Source organism: Mobula birostris, chromosome 18 (assembly GCF_030028105.1).
Source record: "Mobula birostris isolate sMobBir1 chromosome 18, sMobBir1.hap1, whole genome shotgun sequence".
NCBI lineage: Eukaryota > Metazoa > Chordata > Chondrichthyes > Myliobatiformes > Myliobatidae > Mobula > Mobula birostris.
The window spans coordinates 31,476,369-31,486,685 of record NC_092387.1 but is presented as its reverse complement, the minus strand read 5'-3'; the positions used below and the strand labels follow the sequence as shown (position 1 = coordinate 31,486,685).

Sequence of the window (10,317 nt, the reverse complement as noted above, 5' to 3'; positions counted from 1 at the left end):
AATCTTCGACATTCCTCTACACTATCTACAACACCACCAACCTTTGTGTCGTCTGCAAACTTGCCAACCAACCCTCCTACCCCCACATCCGTTAATAAAAATCACGAAAAGTAGAGGTCTCAGAACCAATCCTGTGGGACACAAACACGAGGAAATCTGCAGATGCTGGAAATTCAAGCAACACACACAAAAAATGCCGGTGAATGCAGCAGGCCAGGCAGCATCTATAGGAAGAGGTATAGTCCACGTTTCGGGCCTAGACCCTTCATCAGGACTAACTGAAAGAAGAGATAGTAAGAGATTTGAAGGTGGGTGGGGGAGGGGGATATCCAAAATGATAGGAGAAGACAGGAGGGGGAGGGATGGAGCTAAGAGCTGGTAAGTTGATTGGCAAAAGGGAGACAAGGCTTGTGGGACACCACTAGTCACAACCCTCCAATCCGAATGTACTCCCTCCACCACCACCCTCTGCTTTCTGCAGGCAAGCCACCTGGCCAAACTTCCCTAGATCCCACGCCTTCTGACTTTCTGAATAAGCCTACCGTGTTGAACTTTGTCAAATGCCTTACTAAAATCCATGTAGATCACATCCACTGCACTACCCTCATCTATATGCCTGGTCACCTCCTCAAAGAACTCTATCAGGCTTGTTAGACACGATCTGCCCTTCACAAAGCCATGCTGACTGTCCCTGATCAGACCATAATTCTCTAAATGCCCATAGATCCTATCTCTAAGAATCTTTTCCACCACAGATGTAAGGCTCACTGGTCTATAATTACCCGGACTATCCCTACTACCTTTTTTGAACAAGGGGACAACATTCGCCTCCCTCCAATTCTCCGGTACCATTCCCGTGGACAACAAGGACATAAAGATCCTAGCCAGAGGCTCAGCAATCTCTTCCCTCTCCTCGTGGAGTAGCCTGGGGAATATTCCATTAGGCCCCGGGGACTTATCCATCCTAATGTATTTTAACAACTCCAACACCTCCTCTCCCTTAATATCAACATGCTCCAGAACATCAACCTCACTCATATTGTCCTCACTGTCATCAAGAACCAAGGGGGCAGTAACCCAAATTAGTTTGGGAACCACTGTTCTAGTGGATAAGTGTTGAATTTGTGATCTGGGAATCAGTGCCTCATGCTGCCCTAGCTGGGGTATGCCTTAACTGCTGCACTTCACTGGGTCCACTCTGCACTGTCTGGGGTATGTACTGTCACTGTTTGCTGATCTGTTTGGAAGTGGTACTGGCCCTGTATTGCACCGTATGAGGTGTGCAGTGTCCATGTCTGTCGTCCTTTGGAAAGCTGTGCTGTCTGGAGTTTGCACTGGTCAGTATCTGCTGTCCTGCCCAGCTGCATTGCCCTAACCCTGTACTACACCAGTCTGTACTACATTGGCCCTGTACTGCCCTGATCTGCACCCTCAGGGGTGTGCACTGTCAGTGGCTGGAGTCCTGTGGAAAGCCCTAGCACTGCACGGTACTAGTTTGACCCTGTTTTGCACTATTCTGCACTGGTTCCGTATGCACTCCTCATATTTGCTGTCCTGCCCTAACCTATTTCTGTAACCCTGAATTCTTTATGAATATCCAACTTATGTCAGATTTAATGTGACTGGCAACTCCTGCAGTGCCGCTGGTTCCAAACTGGTCCATGCTGTTCCTTTGAATTCATCAGCTACGAGGAAAGGGTGAGCGTGCAGTATGGACACCAGTTTACTCTCCATATTGTACTACGCCCGGCTTGCATATGCTAAGATGCAATAGCCACAGTCGACCACTGACCAACGGCGGGCCTTTCCTTCCTAACCCTGCATTGCAGTACTCTGTATTTGTGCACCGCCTGGGTTGTGCCCTGCTAGGATCTGGTGTCCTATTAGGAGTATGCGACACTGGCCCAGCGTTGCTCTGCTCTGTCTGGGTTGTGCACTGACAGTGTTTGTTCTGAGGCAGTTACACTGCATCGTATTACACCGACCCTGCGTTGCTCTGTTCCGTACTGGGGTGTGCGGGCGGGGCGGCTGCGATCTCGGAAGCCGGAAGTGTTGCAGTTCCTGAAGAGTGCGAATCGAGCGCGGACACCAGGTAACCCGTGGGCCGGATCGGCGGAGGGGGTCCCTGGGCCGGAAGGAAGCTGAGTTCAGGGGTCCCGGGATAGCCCAATGCTCTGCACGGCGAACCGCGGGCGGAACGGGCGGGGTCCCGGTCCCGAGCCCGAGTAATCGTTATGTGAAAGGCCGGGGCAGCGCTGGGGCCTGAACCAGTGTTGCTAGTTTATTTCACTAAACATTGTAGGCTTCTGCTGTTCTCGGGATCACTGACACTAATAACTGCAGATAGTATGGCAAATACTGGCTGCGGTAACATGGGCGTGTAGTTGTTATAACAACCACTTGCTTTGGGTGTTTGTTCAGTGTTAGAACGGAGGTAAAGAGTTAATGAAGTGACGACCAAAGAGGTTCGCAGGACAGGAGGCCTTTCGGTCCATTGTGTCTATATTGGCTTGGAACGTACGTTTTCTAGCTCTTGGTCATTTGTTACTGGTGTGGGTACTTTGCTGAACGTAATGATTTGTTAAGAATTTATTAACATGTTAAATGTAATGTTTTGGAGCCACATTTTCCTTGTAAAGCACTGTTAGGTAATACAGTATGATGCTATCACAAGGTTTGCATGTGGGAGCTGTCATTCAGAGGGCTGTGTTTGGAATCTGGGTGTTACAGTCCCTACCCATCTCGCTAGGTGAGTCATTGTAGGGGACATTTAAGACTCAGTTACATGGGGGTGGGTCTGATGTCACCTAAAGACTGGAATGGGTAAGAACAGCAATGCTGATGGACCATAAGACAGAGGAGTAGAATTAGGCCATTCGACCTATCGAGGTTGCTCTGCCATTCCATCATGGCTGATTTATTATCCCTCTCAACACTATTCACTGGCTTTCTCCCTGTATCCTTTGACACTCTTACTAATCAATAATCTAACAACCTCTGTTTTAAATATACCCAATGAATTATCCTGCACAGCAGTCCGGCAATGAATTCCACAGGTTCGTCTTCCTCAGGCTAAAGAAATTCCTTCTCTCTGTTCTAAAGGGACGCACTTGTATTCTGAGTATGTACCCTCTGATCTTGGACTCCCCCACTGTAGGAAACACCCTCTCCATGTCTACTCTATTCCAGCCTTTCAATATTCAATAGGTTTCCATGAGATCTCCCCTCATTCTTCTAAACTCTAGCAAGTGCAGGCTCAGAGCCATCAAACTCTCCTCATCCATTAACACTTACATTTCTGGGATCTTTCTCATGGGCCTCCTCTGAATGCTCTCCAATAGCAGCACAACATTTCATAAATAAGGGGCCCAAAACTGCTCACAATACTCCCAAGTGTTGCCTGGCCATTGTCTTGTAAAGCCTTAACCTTACATCCTTGCCTTAATATTTTAGTTCTCTCGAAATGAATGCCAATGTTATTTTTGCTTTTCTTACCACAGACTCAATGTGAAAATTAAACATTAGGGAATCCTCATAAGGATTCCCAAGTCCCTTTGCACTTCTGCTTTCTGAATTTGCTCCCTATTTAGAAAATAGTTAATGAACATACGTTGTATTCCATCTGCCACTTCTTTTCCCATTCTTCTAATCTGTCTTAAGTTCTTTTGTAGACTCCCTGCTTCCTCAACACTACCTGCTCTCCACCAATCATTGTATTCTGCAAACTTGGCCACAAAGCCATTTGTTATATTATCCAGATCATTGACATATAACACGAAAAGAAGCTGCTCCAACACCAACCCCTGTGGAACACCACTACTCACTGGCAGCCAACCAGAAAAGGCCTCTTTATTCCTTTCTTTGTCTCCTAATGATCCATGCTAGTGTCTTTCCTGCAACACCATAGGCTCTTATCTTGTTAAGCAGCTTCATGTGCGGCACTTTATCAAAGGCTTTCTAGAAATCTAAGTAAACAACATCCACAGTCTCCTTTGTCTATCCTTCTGAGGAAACTATGCTAACTTCAGCCCATTTCATCATGTGCTTTCAAGTACCTTAAAACCTCATCCTTAATGATAGACTCTAACATCTTGCCAGTCACTGAATTCTGAATTCCAGCAAACTGGCCTATACTTCCCTCTCTTTTGCCTCCTCCCTCCCCTTTGTAAAGGTGGAGTGACATTTTCCAGTCCTCAGGAATCATTCCAGAGTCTTGCGATTCTTGAGAGATCATTACTAATGCCGTCACAATCTTTTCAGCGACCTCTTTCAGAACCTTGAGGTGTAGTCCATGTGGTCCAGGTGACCTATCGACCTTCAGGCCTTTCAGCTTCCCAAGCTCCCTTCTGCCCCTGACACCTTTGAATTTCTGGCATACTGCCGGTGTCTTTCACAGTGAAGGCTGACACAAAATACTTATTCAGTTTGTCTACCATTTCTTTGTTCCCATTACTACCTTTCCAGCCCGATACCTAGTCTTGCCTCTCTTTTACTCTTTAAATATCTGAAAACACTTTTGGTATCTCCTTTTACAGTATATTATTGTCTAGCTTACCTTCATATTTCATTTCTTTTGCTTTATGCTCCTTTTATGCATGCTATTTTGACTTCCCTTGTCAGTCACAGTTGCTTCATCTTCCCTTTAGAATACTATTTCTTTGAGATGAACCGATCCTGTGCACTCTAAATTACTCCCAGAAACTTTAGCCATTACTGCTCTGCTGTCATCCCTGTAAGAGTCACTTTCCAATCAACTTTGGCTAGCTCTTCTCTTAAACCTCTGTAGTTCCCTTTACTGCACAGTAATACTGATTCATCTCTTTTCCTACTACAGGGTGAATTCTATCAAATTATGATCACTGCCTCCAAAGGGTTCCTTTGCCTTAAGCTCCCTAATCAAAATCTGGTTCATTGCACAACACCCAATCCAGAACTGCCTTTTTCGAGTGGGCTCAACTTCAAGCTGCTCTTGTGGTTGAGTTTGATGCACCCCAATAGCTTGAAAAGCGAGAAACAGTAACATGTTAATCTGGTAAATTGGAAAACTTTGTGTTGTCAGATTTGCAGGTTTTCCAGGCTATTTAGGATTTCTAAATACAGAGGATTATTGGAGCTTACTGTAGAGAGAAAATTGGAATTGGAGACAAGTCAGCCTGACACCAGTAGTGTGGAAATGCTAGAGCCCATTATAAAAGTTGTAAAGACAGACTACTGGTGAAGAGTGCAGATTGGATAGATTTGTTAAAGGGAAAGTATTTGATAAATCTGCTAGAATTTTTGAAGAAGTAACAAGTAGAGTAGTTGAGGGGGACCTAGTGGACATGGTGAATTTGGACTATCAGAAAACTTTTGGTAAAGACCCCCATAAGTGATGCAGAATTAAAATGTCTACAGTTGGGCTAAAGTACAGATGTGGATAGACAACTGTTTGCCTAACAACAGACAGCAGTAGAAATAAATGTTTTTTTCCAAGTGGCTGATGGTGACTGCTGGGACCCCACATTTTCATGACATCTAATCAGTGACTTGTATGAAGGACTTAAATGTAATATTTCCAAGTTTACAGATGTCATAGACCCTTGAGTATACAGAGAAGTTCCAGATTGAACTGGTGTAATGATGATAAAGGTGACATTAACCACTTTAGTGGCAATAACATGAGGGCAGATTATTTCCTAAATGACAATAGATTAGGACAGGGGCCCCCAACCTTTTTTGCACTGCAGACCAGTTTAATATTGACAATATTCTTGCGGACCGGCTGACCCGGGGGGGGGGGGGGCGGGGGGGTAGGGTTGCCAACAGGCAAGAATAGCAGTCAAACACATTGTGTTTACCCCGAGAAAGACTACAATGACCATGAAGCCTTGTGCGGGCACCGGTGCGCGTGCGTGTATGTGCTGATTTTTTTCTACAAATCGGTTTCGGCGATTCTGTACGGGGGGGGGGGGTGGAGGTGGTGTTAATCACGACCGGAATATAGGTGATAAGTGGCTAATACATTCAATTTTGTTTCTAAAAGGGTTTATCTAACAAATTTAATATTAAACACACAGCGTATATTTTCCTCAAATGAATATAATGATAAGTCAATTATCAGGGGAGCTTGAAGTAAGTGTTGAACGAACTTCCAGTAGAAGTGGTAGAGGCAGGTTCGATATTATCATTTAAAGAAAAATTGGATAGGTATATGGACAGGAAAGGAATGGAGGGTTATGGGCTGAGTGCAGGTCGGTGGGACTAGGTGAGAGTAGCGTTCGGCATGGACTTGCAGGGCAGAGATGGCCTGTTTCCGTGCTGTAATTGTTATATGGTTATATAAGTCAATAGCATCATAACATTTTAATTAACTTTTGGATATTAAACACACAGCACATACTTTCCCCGTATGAACATATAAAATCATTGCAACACACCAATATCGCTGAATCAGTGGGAGCCCTGGGCTTGTTTCCCTGCAACAAGACGGTCCTATCGAGGGGTGATGGGAGACAGCGATACTCGAAGGGGGTTCCTTACGTCCAGTCTATTCTGCAATTTAGTTTTTGTTGCATTCATTACAGAGATATGTTGGAAATGGAAGCAACGTTTTCAGTGCTTTCTTGGCTACTTCAGGATATTTAGCCTTGACTTTGATCCGGAATACCAGTAGAGATGTTGTGTCAAACATACTTTTCAGCCCGCCGTCATTTGCAAGCTCGAGAAGTTGATCTTCTTCCTGCGCTGACATGGATGATGCGCGGGTAATGACCTCGCGTGCGTTCAAGCTCAACAGTGGACGTGACAGGGAATGAGGAAAGGTTTCCTCGCGGCCCGGTAGCGCATGCTTTGCGGCCTGGTACCGGTCCGCGGCCTGGTGGTTGGGGACCACTGGATTAGGAAAAGGGGTAGATACAATGAGACCTGTGTGTCATTGTGCACCTGTTGCTGTAGCTAGACAGGAGGTTAAGAAGCTAATTGATATAACTGGCTTTCAAAGTGGGAGGATTCATAGAAAGACGGATGCTCTGCAGCTATTGTAGAGAGCATTGGTAAGGTCACACCTTGAGGTATTGTGGGTGGCTTGGGTACCTTAGAGAAAGGATGTTCTTGGAGGGAGTTCAACAAAGGTTTGCCAAACTGAGCCCTGGGATGACAGATCTGGTGAAAAGAAATTGATTAAAATTTATATGAATGAAATCTCACAAACCTACAAAGTTCTATTAGGACTGGAGAAATTGGATACATGCAGGGCATTTCTGATGATGGGTGATTCCAAGATTAGGGGTCACAGCCCAAGAATAGGGTGCAATCCTTTAAAGAGATGAGAAATTTCTTCTGCCAGAAGGTGAAAGACCTGGCAAACATCTATAGATGTGTAGTGGAGAGTATATTGACTGGCTGCATCACAGCTTGGTATGGAAACACCCATACCCTTGAATGGAAAATCCTACAAAAGTTTTGGATATGGCCCGGTCCTTCACAGGTAAAGCCCTCCCTACCATTGAGCACATCTACACAAAATGCTGTCATAGGAATGCAGCATCCATCATCAGAGACCCCCTCCACCCAGGACATGCTCTCTTTTCACTGCAGCCATCAGGAAGAAGGTACAGGAGCCTCACAACTCACACCATCAGGTTCAGGAACAGTTATAACCCCTCAACCATCAGGCTCCTTAACCAAAGGGGATAAATTCATCTGTCACATCATTGAAATGTTTTGAAAGGTTCCCTCAACCTATGGACTTACTTTCAAGGAATCTTCATCTCGTATTCTCGATATTGATCGCTTACTTGCTTATCTATATATCTATCTACTTATTTATGTGTTTTCACAGTTTGTTGTTTTTTTACACCTGGTTGAACACCCAAGTTAGTGCTGTCTTTTTTTGATTCTGTTATGGTTATTATTCTGTAAATTTAATGAGTATGCTCCCAAAAATGAATCTCAGGGTTGTATATAGTGACATACAGCGGCGTGCAAACGTTTGGGCACCCCTGGACAAAATTTCTGTTACTGTGAATAGTTAAGTGAGTAGAAGATGAACTGATCTCCAAAAATCATGAAGTTAAAGATGAAACATTCTTTTCAACATTTTAATCAAGATTAGTGTATTAGTTTTGTTTTGTACAATTTTAGAGTGAAAAAAAGGAAAGGAGCACCATGCAAAAGTTTGGGCACCCCAAGAGATTTGAACTCTCAGATAACTTTTACCAAGGTCTCAGACCTTAATTAGCTTGTTAGGGCTATGACTTGTTCACAGTCATCGTTAGGAAAGGCCAGGTGATGCAAATTTCAAAGCTTTATAAATACCCTGACTCCTCAAACCTTGTCCCAACAATTAGCAGCCATGGGCTCCTCTAAGCAGCTGCCTAGCACTCTGAAAATTAAAATAAATGTTGCCCACAAAACAGGAGAAGGCTATAAGAAGATAGCAAAGCGTTTCAGGTAGCCATTTCCTCAGTTTGTAATGTAATTAAGAAATGGCAGTTAACAGGAACGGTGGAGGTCAAGTTGAGGTCTGGAAGACCAAGAAAACTTTCCGAGAGAACTGCTCGTAGGATTGCTAGAAAGGCAAATCAAAAACCCCGTTTGACTGCAAAAGACCTTCAGGAAGATTTAGCAGACTCTGGAGTGGTGGTGCACTGTTCTACGGTGCAGCGACACCTGCACAAATATGACCTTCATGGAAGAGTCATCAGAAGAAAACCTTTCCTGCGTCCTCACCACAAAATCCTGTGTCAGAAGTTTGCAAAGGAACATCTAAACAAGCCTGATGCATTTTGGAATCAAGTCTTGTCGACTGATGAAGTTAAAATAGAATATTTTGGCAACAATGAGCAAAGGTATGTTTGGAGAAAAAAGAGTGAAGAATGTCATGAAAAGAACACCTCTCCAACTGTTAAGCACGGGGGTGGATCGATCATGCTTTGGGCTTGTGTTGCAGCCAGTGGCACAGGGAACATTTCACTGGTAGAGGGAAGAATAAATTCAATTAAATACCAGCAAATTCTGGAAGCAAACATCACACTGTCTGTAAAAAAATAAAGCTGAAGATGAAAAGAGGATGGCTTCTACAACAGGATAATGATCCTAAACACGCCTCGAAATCCACAATGGACTACCTAAAGAGGCGCAAGCTGAAGGTTTTGCCATGGCCCTCACAGTCCCCCGACCTGAACAACATCGAAAATCTGTGGACAGACCTCAAAAGAGCAGTGCATACAAGACGACCCATGAATCTCACAGAACTAGAAGCCTTTTGCAAGGAAGAATGGGCAAAAATCCCCCAAACAAGAATTGAAAGACTCTTAGCTGGCTACAGAAAGCGTTTACAAGCTGTGATACTTGCCAAAGAGGGTGTTACTAAGTACTGCCATGCAGGGTGCCCAAACTTCTGCTTCGGGCCCTTTTCCTTTTTTGTTATTTTGAAACTGTAAAAGATGGGAATAAAAAAGTAATCTTGCTTAAAATATTAAAGAAATGTGTCATCTTTAACTTTATGCCTTTTGGAAATCAGGTCATCTTTTAGTCGCTTAGCTATTCACAGTAACCGAAATTTTGACCGGGGGTGCCTAAACTTTTGCATACCACTGTATATGTAGTTTGATAATAAATTTTACTTTGAATCTTGATAAACCTGTGAAATACTGTTACAAAAACTAGTTGTAGACATGTAAAGCATTTTTCTTAGCTCCAGAGGGATCAAGTGGTATGGGAGAAAGATGGAACAGGGTAATAAGTGATGATGAGCTCTAACTATATTGAATGATAGATAGCGTGTGTGAAGGACATTACTGCCCGTGACCTGCTTCTATTTTCCGAGTTTCCATGGTTCTTCTCCTGAAGGATGTTAGGGACCCAGCTTGGTATTATAACAAGTATGTGGTTTTCTGATCACAGTGACGAAAACTATCATTTTTTTAAATGCTGGGTTGTTAAATAAATTTAGTCAGTTTTGGTGGGGCTTGAACCTGTGTATGAGTAACTGTTGCTGAATTTGCTGACCAAGCATCCACACCTGTTCTTGATCAAACTGTGGGAATGGAACAGTTTCATCTGAGTTTTATTTGTTTTGTCGGCAGCACTAGCAAACTGGTAGCTGTTGGTTTATGAAATAGATTTGGTTCTTGTCATTTTTTTATTTACAAGCTGGTGATACAGTCTGTTATGGAAAACTTTCCAACTCCAAGCAACGTCATTTAAAAATATCTTAAGAGGACTCAATCTAAAATAGTTCACTGTAGATGTCTAACAACTCATGCAACAGCATTGACAAACATAAGTTGTCATGTTGTACATTGCAAAATCACGTGTGTCTAGTTATAGAGCGAT

General features: G+C 43.6%; 1 protein-coding gene across 1 annotated transcript in view; it reads left to right on the top strand.

Annotated features, from left to right (window-relative positions):
* The first annotated feature begins 1,852 nt into the window (after positions 1-1,852).
* Positions 1,853-10,317, top strand: part of LOC140212027 (annexin A7-like) — a 152,796-nt gene continuing 144,331 nt past the window's right edge. Inside the window, exon 1 of the mRNA XM_072282401.1 lies at positions 1,853-2,092. The gene's annotated coding sequence lies outside the window, so the exon portion shown is untranslated. The remainder of the gene's footprint in view (positions 2,093-10,317) is intronic.